The sequence below is a fragment of the Rana temporaria genome, chromosome 8, assembly GCF_905171775.1.
Source record: "Rana temporaria chromosome 8, aRanTem1.1, whole genome shotgun sequence".
NCBI lineage: Eukaryota > Metazoa > Chordata > Amphibia > Anura > Ranidae > Rana > Rana temporaria.
The window spans coordinates 59,989,872-60,003,632 of record NC_053496.1 but is presented as its reverse complement, the minus strand read 5'-3'; positions in this window follow the sequence as shown (position 1 = coordinate 60,003,632).

Genomic DNA, 13,761 nt, shown 5'->3' with positions numbered 1-13,761 from the left:
TGTGGGGGGGGTGTACAGTGGGGAACATATGTGCGGGGGGTGTACAGTGGGGAACATATGTGCGGGGGGTGTACAGTGGGGAACATATGTGCAGGGGGTGTACAGTGGAGAACATTTGTGCAGGGGGAGATGTAAAGTGAGGAACATATGTGCAGGGGGGTGTACAGTGGGTATCATATGTGCGGGGGGAGGTGTAGCATGGGTAACATATGTGCGGGGGGAGGTGTAGAATGGGAAACATATGTGTGGGGGGTGTAGAGTAGGGTGACCAGACATCCCCGGTTTCCGGGGGCAGTCCCCAGATTGAGGACACTGTCCCCGGACCAAGTCTGTCCCCGGTTTTTCCCCCGGATTGGATTTGAACAGGGGCTGGGGCAATTTCAAAGACCGTCAGTGCAGAATTAAAAAAATAATCTGTGCCCCTTTCTGATGATTATGTGCTCGTCAGAGTGGAGGCAATATTTCTTCAGTTTCGGGAGCATGCCTATTCAGCTCCGCTTGCATGTTCTTCTGCCTTGGCTCAAGTCCTGACCACCTGCCTGCCTGCTTATCTCCTTGCCTTCAATGGTGGAGTGATCTTCCTCCGCCCCCCACCCAGTAGTAGCTGGGGCCTGGAGAGTAAGATTTGACAGACTGTGAGACGGGCGGCGGCGGAGACAGGCAGAGAGTCGCTGATTGCCGCCATTACTAGTAAAAAAAAAAATATGTCCCCGGATTCCATTTAAAAAATCTGGTCACCTTAGTGTAGCGTGGGGAACATATGTGCGGGGTGGAGGTGTAGAGTGGGTAATATAATTGTAGGGGGGGGGTGGTGTACAGTGGGGAACATATGTGCGGGGGTGGAGGTGTAGAGTGGGTAATATATGTGTGGGGGGGGGGGTGGTGTACAGTGGGGAACATATGTGCGGGGGAGGAGGTGTAGAGTGGGTAATATATGTGTAGGGGAGGGGATGGTGTACAGTGGGGAACATATGTGCGGGGTGGGGGTGTAGAGTGGGTAATATATGTGTAGGGGGGGGTGGTGTACAGTGGGGAACATATGTGCGGGGGAGGAGGTGTAGAGTGGGTAATATATGTGTAGGGGAGGGGGTGGTGTACAGTGGGGAACATATGTGCGGGGTGGGGGTGTAGAGTGGGTAATATATGTGTAGGGGGGGGGTGGTGTACAGTGGGGAACATATGTGCGGGGGTGGAGGTGTAGAGTGGGTAATATATGTGTAGGGGAGGGGGTGGTGTAGAGTGGGGAACATATGTGCGGGGTGGGGGTGTAGAGTGGGTAATATATGTGTAGGGGGGGTGGTGTACAGTGGGGAACATATGTGCGGGGGTGGAGGTGTAGAGTGGGTAATATATGTGTAGGGGGGGGGTGGTGTACAGTGGGGAACATATGTGCGGGGGTGGAGGTGTAGAGTGGGTAATATATGTGTAGGGGGGGGGGGTGGTGTACAGTGGGGAACATATGTGCGGGGGAGGAGGTGTAGAGTGGGTAATATATGTGTAGGGGGGGGTGTACAGTGGGGAACATATGTGCGGGGGTGGAGGTGTAGAGTGGGTAATATATGTGTGGGGGGGGGGGGGGGTGGTGTACAGTGGGGAACATATGTGCGGGGGTGGAGGTGTAGAGTGGGTAATATAATTGTAGGGGGGGTGGTGTACAGTGGGGAACATATGTGCGGGGGAGGAGGTGTAGAGTGGGTAATATAATTGTAGGGGGGGTGGTGTACAGTGGGGAACATATGTGTGCTTTCCTACTATCCCTTAGCTGACAGACAGTTAACAAAACAGGCAGAAATAGCCTTGTGTTTTGTTCCAAAACTGATTTTACTTATTTTAATAGTTCTTTAAACTTCAATGAAATCAGAGAAATTTATAATATGTATTACACTTTGCAAATAAGTACACCATTAAATATTACTATACAGAAAGCTGATATTTAAATCATATATCATATACCAGTGCAGTCCAAGTGTAAAATGAACTTTAGGAAATAATAGACTTACAAGCATTTGTGTATCCTAGAGGCAAATTTGAAGACCTTCACTTGCCTGCATCAGAACTAAATGGCTTCTGTAACTGAGGTAAAAACTTTATGCTGTTCAATAAAAAACTTTATTAACAAATCAACAGGCAACCACCAAGTGTCTTCAAAATGACAATCCTATGCACAATTCTATAATAGACAATACTCGCAGGGGAAGGTGTACAGTGGGGAATATATGTGTGGTGGGGTGTAAAATGGGGAACATATGTGCAGTGGGGGGGGGGGGGGGTGTACAGTGAGCAACCAACAGATGTGCACAGGGGGGTGGGTTTACAGTGGGGAACAAATTGAAAGACTGTGTATGTTATTAGAGTACATTTTTAAATAATGCTGTTTTTGTTAAGCCAAAGGTGATTTAAAGAGTCATTGCATTCATTTGATGAAGTTTGTTTTTGTGTTTTTTCACTTTTACACATTCGAATAAAAAAATGAAAAAATAAATAAAAAATCGAAAGTTTTTGATTTGACCAATTAAAAATGTAACGTTTCGAAACGAAAAAATCTAAATTCAAAGGAAATTTGAAAGAGACAAAAAACAAATTTCCAATACGAATCCCGAATACGAATTAAACGAATCAACCAAATTTAACAAAACTAAGGGCCAGATTCACGTAGCTGAGCGGCGCCGTAACGTATCGTAGATACGTTACACCGCCGCAATTTTTCATCGCAAGTGCCTGATTCACCAAGCACTTGCGATGAAAACCTACGCCGGCGGCCTCCGGCGCAAGGCGGGCCAATTTAAATGGGCGTGTGCCATTTAAATTAGGTGCGGTCCCGCGCCGGACCTACCGCGCATGCTCAGTTTCCGAACTCCCGCCGTGCTTTGCGCGCCGTGACGTCATTTTTCCGAACGGCTACGTGCGTAGCGGAATTCCGTATTCCCGGACGGCTTACGCAAACGACGTTATTTTTTAAATTTCGACGCGGGAACAACGGCCATACTTTATACAGCAATACGATTGCTGTGTAAAGTTGAGGCACTAAAAAAAACGACTAACTTTGCGACGGGAAACTAGACTAGCGGCGACGTAGCGAACGCGAAAAACCGTCGGGAATCGCTGTAACTCCTAATTTGCATACCCGACGCTGGTTTACGACGCAAACTCCCCCCAGCGGCGGCCGCGGTATTGCATCTTAAGATCCGACAGTGTAAAACAATTACACCTGTCGGATCTTATGGCTATCTATGCGTAACTGATTCTATGAATCAGTCGCATAGATAGAACAACAGATACGACGGCGTATCAGGAGATACGCCGTCGTATCTGCTCTGTGAATCTGGCCCTAAAAAACTAGATAACTAGATTAACGAATATAAACAAAACAAATCAAAACAAAACTAATTTTTTCGTCATGCACGTCTTTTCTTCTCTTTAGGATTTCATTCAGCCAAAAATATAGCAAATGTACTATGTTTAAAGAGGTTGTAAAGTCTCCAGGTTTTTCACCTCAATGCATTCTATGCTGCAGCTGCCTGCAGAGCCCCCCCTTTACAGTCATTTTATGTACTGTAAAGGCCACAACAACCAAATGATCTGTATCACATGGAAAAGTCTATAGAATAAATGGCTACTGTCACCACCTGTTGACTATCCGTAAAGTAACAATTGATTCATTTACAGAGAACAGAAACAAGAAATAAAACATAAATCTCCTGTACGGTTGGGACTCCTCTGTTGATGGGTATACATCCCCCACAAATGTTCTGGTTTTTCTCAGGATGGAGATTTCTTCCAATTACAGATGTCACCTTGTGAAATATGGCGCTGTTTTGTAGTCAGACTTTAATCTACAATAAACATCAAACAAATGTAGTATGTGAGTCCTCTGATCTCTGACGTTTTTCTAGGGGGCTGTGGAAGGTAATGGCCTCTTCCTCATACTACACTAAGGAGTCCTTTTTTTTATTTTTTATTTAAAGGGACATTTTTAAAGATGAAATTAAATACTGTATATATAACGTACTGTATGTGCATTATTTTGGTTTTTAATCAATGGCATCCAATTTAATCTTTTAAAATGTCCCTTTAAATAAATAAAAAAGGACTCCTTAGGCCTCGTACACACGATAGGTTAACTAGAGGACAACAGTCTGAAGGATCGTTGTCATCGGTTAACCTATGAAGCTGACTGATGGTCCGTCGTGCATACACACCATCAGTTAAAAAAACGATCGTGTCAGAACGCGATTCTGAGCGTGCGCGGGTTTTTAACTGATGCTTTTGCATACTAACGATCGGTTTTGACCTATCGGTTAGGCGTCCATTGGTTAAATTTTAAAGCAAGTTCCTATTTTTTTAACCGAAGGTTAAATAACCTATGGGGCCCACACACGATCGATTTTGTTCAATGAAAAGGGTCATTCAGACTGTTGTCCTCTGGCTATCCTATCGTGTGTACGAGGCCTTAATGTAGTATGCGGAAGAGGCCAATATATATATATATATATATATATATATATATATATATATATATATATCTATATATATATATATATTTATATATAGATATATCTATATATATATATATATATATATATTTATATATAGATATATCTATATATATATATATATATATATTTATATATAGATATATCTATATATATATATATATATATTTATATATAGATATATCTATATATATATATATATATATTTATATATAGATATATCTATATATATATATATATATATTTATATATAGATATATCTATATATATATATATATATATTTATATATAGATATATCTATATCTATATCTATAGAGATAGATATATATATATATATATATATATATATATATATATATATATATATATATATATATATATATATATATATATATATATATATATTTATATATAGATATATCTATATCTATATCTATAGAGATAGATAGATATATATATATATCTATGTGTATTATATTTTTAAAAATAAGGGGCCAGATTCACAAATGAGATACGACGGCGTTTCTCCTGATACGCTGTCGTATCTCTGTTTCTATCTATGCGACTGATTCATAGAATCAGTTACGCATAGATATCCCTAAGATCGGACAGGTGTAATTGTTTTACAATGTCGGATCTTAGGATGCAGTACCGCGGCCGCCGCTGGGGGGAGTTCGCGTCGTAAACCAGCGTCGGGTATGCAAATTAGGAGTTACGGCGGATCCACAATGGATTTTCACGTTCGCTACGTCGCCGCTAGTCTAGTTTCCCGTCGCAAAGTTAGTCGTTTTTTTTTGGTGCCCTAACTTTAGTCAGCAAGTGTATTGCTGTCTAAAGTATGGCCGTCGTTCCCGTGTCGAAATTCAAAATTTAACGTCGTTTGCTTAAGCCGTCCGGGAATACGGAAGTACGCTACGCGCGTCGCCGTTCAAAAAAATGACGTCACGGCGCGCAAAGCACGGCGGGAGTTAAGAAACGGAACATGCGCAGTAGGTCCGGCGCGGGAGCGCGCCTAATTTAAATGGCACACACCCATTTAAATTGGCCCGCCTTGCGCCGGAGGCCGCCGGCGTAGTTTTCATCGCAAGTGCTTTGTGAATCAGGCACTTGCGATGAAAAATTGCGGTGGTGTAACGTATCTAGGATACGGACCTGGGGGGGTTAGCTGACTGACAGTGCCACCCCCCCCTAGAAGAAAAGCCCACCAGCCGCTTTTTCTGAGTGATATTACTACTACTATACTGTATATATCCTTTTATTTATCCTTTTATATTCTGTTGTTTAGAAAAGACACAGCTAAATAAACACAATAAGTGCCGGTTCACACTACAGCGAAATGAAAGTCGGCACGACTTTGCGAGGCAACTTGAAGCAACTTCGAGGCATCTTCAAGTCGCCTCCAGGACAGGCAACTTTGTCAGTGGCCAATCAAACAATAATCAGCTCTGTGGGAGGGAGGTGTTTGCCTGAGAAAACAGTTATCTCTTCCTGTAAAGTTGCTTCAGTTAAGACTCTGATCTGACTTTGGAGGCGACTTCTATTGAAATCAATGGGTACAATTTGCCTAGAAGTCGCCTTGAAGTAGTACAGGAACCTTTCCTGAAGTCGGAGTGTGCATTAAGACGGCTCTCATTCACTTTAATTTCTCATGTCGCGCGACTTGGGGCGACACAAGTCGGATCCCATATTGCGGTAGTGTGAACGGGCACCGAGGGACACTTTCCGCTCTCCTGTCATACAGCTTGTGACGTTTCAGTTAGAAAGATATAGCGTTTAATTTGGAGAAAAACTTCTAGGTTTCCTTATTAGAAATCCCATTATTATCTGCCAACATTTTATCAGAGAAGAACTCTGCTGTATAATTAATGTTTATTTGTAAAATAGAGATTTTATATACAGTAAGCAACAGATACAATTCTATGAAAGGTCAATTTATTATCTGTAGAGTTCAGCCATCTGGAGGTGACCTCTGTGCTGAGGGCTTTGCCCCCTGGGGCAGAAGGGAAAGAACAAGGGGAGAAGGAAAGCTCCAGGACATCACTCATTGTCTCACCTAGGTGGCTAGGCATAGCTACAGACTTTAAACCAAGCCAGGAGCAGCCTGTTAAGCAGAGAGAGGCCAGTACAGCAGCATTCTGGATCCTAGGAGCTACTTAAAGGGAATGAGTGAGTAAACACCAGCCATCACACCCAAAGCAACAGAAAGGACAGTGTAGTGCACTACCATACATGTCTGGGACCAAAGGGACAGCTTTAGTGCAATGCAAGACAGCTAGGAGCACCCCAACATCTCTATTATGGGTCTAGAGCAGCCAGATGACATGCAATACAGCCAGGTGCTGTCTCTTCAGCATTGACTTTTTGGAACTTTTATCTTTGTTTCAGCTGTATAATTACTCCCACTGGTGTGCAGCATAGTTCAGTTGAACTTTAGCAGCCAGAGATTTTAGCAGTTCAGTTGTTTGGAGTTTACAAGCTTTCTTCAGTTCTAGACATCCCATGTACCCCCAATCCCTATCCAAGTTCTTTGTTCCTAAAATAAACACTGAGCCCTGGTTCACACTGGGTACGATTTGGAACGATTTGAGATGCGATTTGACATGTCAAATCGCATCTCAAATCCGCGGCAATGGCACTGTCCTAATCAGTGCGACGCCGCATCTGCGATTTCAAAAAGTAGTTCCTGTACTACTTTTTGCGATTTCAGGCCGCGATTTACATTAAATTGCGGCCGAAATCGCGGCAAATCGCGGCAAAATCGCGGTAAAATCGCGCATTTTACCGCGATTTTGAATTCGCAGCAGTGTGAACCTAGGCTAAAAGCCACATCTCCTAGACTGTTTCTTGAGCCAATTGGAGTGTGTGGAAAATTCATTTTGCCTGGCTGTGGGTGCTATGTTGGAGAAATAGGCCTGAAGTCCAATGGCTCCTTCGGGGGAAGCCCTACATATATATTTATAAATGTAGCGCTACTACCACAGAACTGCTAGGTTTGGCTGGTTCTTCCCTGATTAGTGCAGACTTTGGCTCAAATGAACAGTCTAGGGGTTTGTGTTTTTGTAATTTATTGCTGAAGAACTTGTAATAGGTAGGGTAAAAGGGGTGTGTGGGATACCCAAAAATGTCAGCTCAGTCAACATTTCCTACTCAGTAACTGTGGCATAAATGAAGATGTATATTGTAATTAGACATATGCGGTTCGTTTAGTTCCAAATTAATATTCAGACAAATTTTTCGTTATTCTGAGATTCGGATATATCCAAATACCTGAATTACTGTATAAACAAATTTTACTGAATGCTCAAAATAATGTAACGTAATCCATCTGAATTTCAGAAATTCAAACTGAAATTTGAATCAAAGTTTACATTGAACTCCAGTCAAATTCTCACTACACATATTACTGAAATCAAAGACATGTGTGTGTTATTAGAGCACATTTCAAAACAATATTGTTTTTGTTAAGCCAAAGGTGATTTAAAGAGTCATTGTTATCATTTGATGAAGATTTTTCTTTTGTTTGTTCACGTTGCTGCATTCGAAAACCATATAAAATTTTAGTTTCAACCGATTCGAAAATGGATCCATTTGATCCATTTGAAACAAAAAAAATCGGTAAATTAAAAAAAAAATTTTAATTACGATTTCCAAATACAAATTTCGAAAATGAATTGAACTAATCAACCAAATTTAACTAAACAAAATAACTAGATTAACGAATCAAAACAAAACAAAACATTTTTTTTTCGTCATGCACATGTCTAATTGTATTATCATGTAGGTTTACAACTAAGGCCACGTACACACGACCGGTCCAAACCGATGAAAACGGACTGAAGTTCAGTTTCATCGGTCCAAACCGACCGTGTGTACGGCCCATCGGTCTGTTGTCCTTCGGACAAAAATTTGAGAACTTGCTTTAAAATCGAACCGATGGTTAGTTTTTTTTTCGTTTTTTCAGCACGTCGTGTGTTTTACGTCACCGCGTTCTGACCCGATTGGTTTTTGAACTGATGGTGTGTACGCACATCAGACCATCAGTCTGCTTCAGGGGTGAACCGATGAAAACGGTCCGTCGGACCATTCTCATCAGATGGACCGGCCGTGTGTACGCGGCCTGAGACCTGGCATTCCTGACAGTACATTGTATGGCCGCAGAAATGCGCACTGGCACACAATGGGTGCGTACCGCTGCTCATCGGCACACGCAAAAGCGCACAGGTGTGCCCCGGAACGCGCATTTGCACTGACACACTCCCAAAACGTGCATGTTCACTGGCGCATTGTTACGCAGCACAGTTTGGCACCAAACCACCTAGGCACACCTACCCAAGGATTTGCTGAGCCCTGCTCAATATTCAGACTGGACATTTGAATTCTTCCTCCCTAAGCTCTAGAACATGTGTCAAACAATAAGCCCACAGGCTGAATCCGGCTCGCAAGGCAATTTCATGTGGTCCTCACACACAGGGCTATTTTTCAGCAGATGAAAGTGCAGTGTGGGATGGGGCCTCACGTGGTAAGCTGCACTGTGATCCCCATCTGTGCCCGGGTGCACATATGCCGACCAATTATCTCCCTGCAAGTAAGAGAGGAGGAGCAGGTACTAGGGTCAGGCCAAGTAGGTGAGATTTGAGGAAGCTTTTGGGTGGAGGTGGGTTGACGGCAGTGAAGGGAGATGTGTGCAGAAGTGGGGGATGGGGAGAGAGGTTCCGAAGTCTGAGCCGAGGAGATGTGGAAGTGAGATGTGTGCAGCCTGTGAAAGAGATCTAAACCTTGCACGCTGCGTATAGCCCCCCCCCTAAACCCTACACTTTGTATGTAGCCTGCTCCTCAACCCTGAATTCTGTACACAATGCATCCCTGAACTCTGCACTCTGTACTTAGTGCATCCCTTAACTCTGCACTTTGTGCATAAGGCTCTCCCAAACTCTGTGCTCTGTACATAGCGCAACCTTGAACCTGCACTCTGTACATAGTGCACCCTTGAACCCTGCACTCGGTATGTACCGCATCCCTGTACTCTGCACTTTGTACTAAGTGCACCCCTGAACTCTGCACTCTGTACATCCCTGAACTACGCACATAACGCACACCTGGTATTTATTGCCCCTTTAAGATCTTCCCACTGTCCGATTTAACCGCACCCACCATTTGATGTGGCAGGGCGTGTTTAAGTTTCTGAACCTATTCTCTGTGAAAGAAAGGATACATTTATATAGTCTTACAGGTATAACCGGCCGCAGGAACAGCTGCATCTGAGCTACTACCTCCTGTGCAATGCCTGGTGAGCCTCAAGAACACAGCACTCAGCCTGTGAAGTTTCTGTAAACCTCCTTATAGTCCATGCAAAAAAAAAGAAAGGCTGGTGCTATGGAGGTTAGCTAAAACATTGTTTTATTATTGCATGTGAACAGCAGTCAAAAAGAAGCCAAACGTGTTTCAGCCAAGGAGGGTAGGGAAGACATAGAAGTTAAAAGTTGGGGCAAAAGACAGGCCCCTAGATAGCAAGGAAAAATCCAAATCAGTAAAAGAAAAATCTGACAGATTGACAACGTTGGTAGCAGGCGATATCTGACTGGTTATGGTTTTTTTTTTCTTCCGAATTTGTCTTTTTTTTCTTTTGTCTTTTGCTGACCGTGGATGCTTGAAGTAGCTTAGGGGTGGATTGTTTTTGTCATTTCACTGGCACCGGCACCACCGTCCCTTAAAAAAACCCAGAGGTTACTGAGCTCCTCGAATCTGGATATTTCAGATGGAGAGTCTGATGTTTCGGGTAAGCTGAACCTGACACTTTTATGGCATGCACCATGTCTGTGTTTCCACCTTTTATTTCTGTTTTTAAAATCGTACGAGGAGTGCGTAATATGTCCTAATCCCACCTCCCCCATTCATAAACCATATCCATCTGGTAATCTCTATACTTTTTCAGTATATTTTTTCATCATACCTTTTCAGTATATTTAATGCTGTTCCTTTTAAATTGTTTTTATATACATTGTAGATAGATGGTTTGTCTTGAAACTGTATATATTTCTATACGCAAAAATAAATAAGTAAATTCTTTATGTTACAGGTTGCCAGTGGCGGCTGGTGCTCAAATTTTTTTGGGGGGCGCAAACAAACTGAAAAATAACGAAAAAAAAAAAAACATAAATTGCAGCCTCAGTGTGCCATCAATTGCAGCCACTTTGCCCATAAAATGCAGCAACTGTGCCATCAAATGCTGCCACTGTACCATCAATTGCAGCCACTGTGTCCAAACAAAAGGCAGCCGCTGTGCCATAAAATGCAGCCACTGTGCCATAAAATGCAGCCACTGTGCCAATAAAATGCAGCCACTGTGCCCCATAAAATGAAGTCACTGTGTCATCAAATGCAGTCACTGTGCCTATAAAATGCAGCCACTGAGCCCCATAAAATGCAGCCACTATGCCCCATAAAATGCAGCCACTGTGCCCATCATATGCAGCCTCTGTGCCCATAAAAATTGTAAAAAAATAATATTGGAAAATAAAAATAATAAAGATGAGCTACTGACACCATCCAATGCCCTACTGACACCTCTCTCTCTCTCTTTTATTAGGGTACACTCTCTCATTAGGGTACACGCCCTAATGCAATAGGCTGCGCACACCTGTGTTCAGCACTATAACATTTGTTAGCAATGTAGGTAGAGAAAGGATGCAAAAATGTATTAAAATGTTGTCTTCTAATGACCAACTAGAAATGCTAAAAAATACAAGTTGTAAGAATAGCAGGTCTCTTTTTTTTCAGCAGTATAACTACCGTATTTATCGGGGTATTGCGCGCTCCGGCGTATAGCGCGCACCCCTAATGTAGACCCGTAAAAAAAACATTTTACTACTTACAGTTTTGGTGTCTTGCCCGGCGGCCTTGTCCGGTCCGGCTTCCGTCTGCGGCCTCGGTGGTGTCCTCCCGGCTTCTCCCGCGCTGTCTCCGTGTCGAATCCCCGCTTCCCGCGCTCAGTTTGAATGCCTCCGCCGACATATACCGAGCTCAGTACACTCGGGTATATTCGGCCACACTCGGCTTCTCACGCATAAACGTCACAGAGCGTGACTACGAGCGAAGCCGAGCCTGGCCGAATGTACCCGAGTGTACTGCGCTCTGTATATTTCGGCGCAGGCATTCAAACTGAGCGCAGGAAGCGGGTATCGGCGTATATCGCGCACCCATGATTTCCCCCCTTATTGTAAGGGGAAAAAAGTGCGCGGTATACGCCGATAAATACGGTAAATAAAGCATAATTTGGTAATTTAAATAAGTCTCCAAACATAATGAATTCTGTTTTCAAAGTGTATCTATTTGTATTACTCAACTATATCTATTACTTGTATTACATGAGGCGATTTAGTTTGCATTTGTAGCGCTATACAAGTTACTCACTCACTCACTCAATAAACATAAATGTATAGATAACTGCAGCATGGTACTTTATGAAATAATCTCATTAAATGTTTGTCAACCTGTAGCATTCCAACTGTTAAATTAGATAACTCGGCACACCCTGCCAGTGGCTGTAGTGTTATATCAATGATAGCGATCCCCAGAACACTCATTTGGTATTATAATGGAGGAGGGTAGTATCAATGGTGAGGACTACCAATGCAAAAAGCAGAATCCCACAAACTCACATTTCCAAGATCTGGCCCTTAGGTGGCCCTCAAAGGTGACTTTGGAATGGAGCCAGGAAATGTGGCTTTCCCGAGGTCACAATTACAATACTTATAATTATTCTCAAAGTAAATATAGTGCAAAAGACACCGTAATTACAGAACCTGAATGTCGATTGTGAACTATATTGTAATGCTGATTTGTTAATAAAAAACCTTTCCGTTAAAAAAAAAATATAGTGCACAAGAGAACACATTCTAGCCATTGCCTTTTTTGTTTTTTTTTTAACAGAGAATGGATGATGGGGCATGATGGGACCTTTAGCTTTTAAAATGAAGGGCTTTCTATGGCTGCTGAGAAAAACACCTTCATATCAAATTATCAACAAGTGAGGCATTTTAACCATTTTCCATAATGTAAATGGAAAATTAGATACTGCGTTTGTTCTATAAATAATGAAGCAAACAACTAACAGTGTTATACTACACAAATACAAGAATGGAAAAAACAAGCTGCGCTAAGAAATAAGTAAAGTATGCCAATATATGACACTCGTGTGTGGCAGTATCAAATAAATGAATGTGAAATTAATTTGATTAAATATAAAAATAAACCTGTGTACCAAAAATGAATAAATCAAAACATTCACAGTGATAAAACTAAAAAAACAAAGGTGTATATGTGATACACCACAAGTCCATGAATTGTTGTGTCAGTCCAAACAGCAAAAGAACTCCAGTCTCCAAGTGAGGAAATATCAATGAGGTAAAGACTCCAAGCAGTGAAAAGTAAATCGGTAACCCAGAAAGTGATGATAGGAAAAAACACCTCCACCTTAAGATATGCTGCCTCTTACCAGCTGGTGTTGACCTCTTAATACAGGAGATCAAAATGAGCGTGTAAGCTGGTACGATTTCCAACACAAGCGGCACCAATGGAATACAGCCTCATTCAGTGGGTAATAAGATGCGCCATGAAAGAGAAGGAACTCACATAGCATAAAATCCAAGATGACATTTATTAGATTAAAATAGATGTGCACTTACAAGAATTTAGAATGCAATGTGCATATAAAAATCGAGCCGGCTGGCTCCTCGATTCGCCTGCCCGTGTCTTCCGGTTTCAGCTGAGCGCGGTAACGTCAGAACGTCGCTTACCCAATGTTTCGTCTCAAAAAATGGACGTGGTCAGAGCCACTAGAGGTTGATCTGTTGACGGCCTAAATATTTACTGCTGCTCAGGGGCTCTGGGCTTCAGCAAAATGGCAGCCTCCAGCAAGAACAGGAGCAATGTTGGAGGCAATTTACAACACACACTACTTTTGGTAGCATAAATATTCATGTGGGATGTATACTCCTTGCTGAAGAATATTATTTCTTATCAAGTTATGTGTAACGTTCCACTTTAACAAGGAGACGTGTATTTTCCAATGTTCATAAATGCAAGCTAAACTTGCGACTTTAACCTGTCTTTTAACTATAAAATAATTATATTCTAATAAGAAAATATGTAGTTGTTCCCCCACAAAATTAGTCTATTTTCCATTTCAATAGAAGCCCTTATGCCGCATACACACGATCGTTTTTCGGCATGTAGAAAAATAAAGTTTTTTCAAACGTCATCAATAAA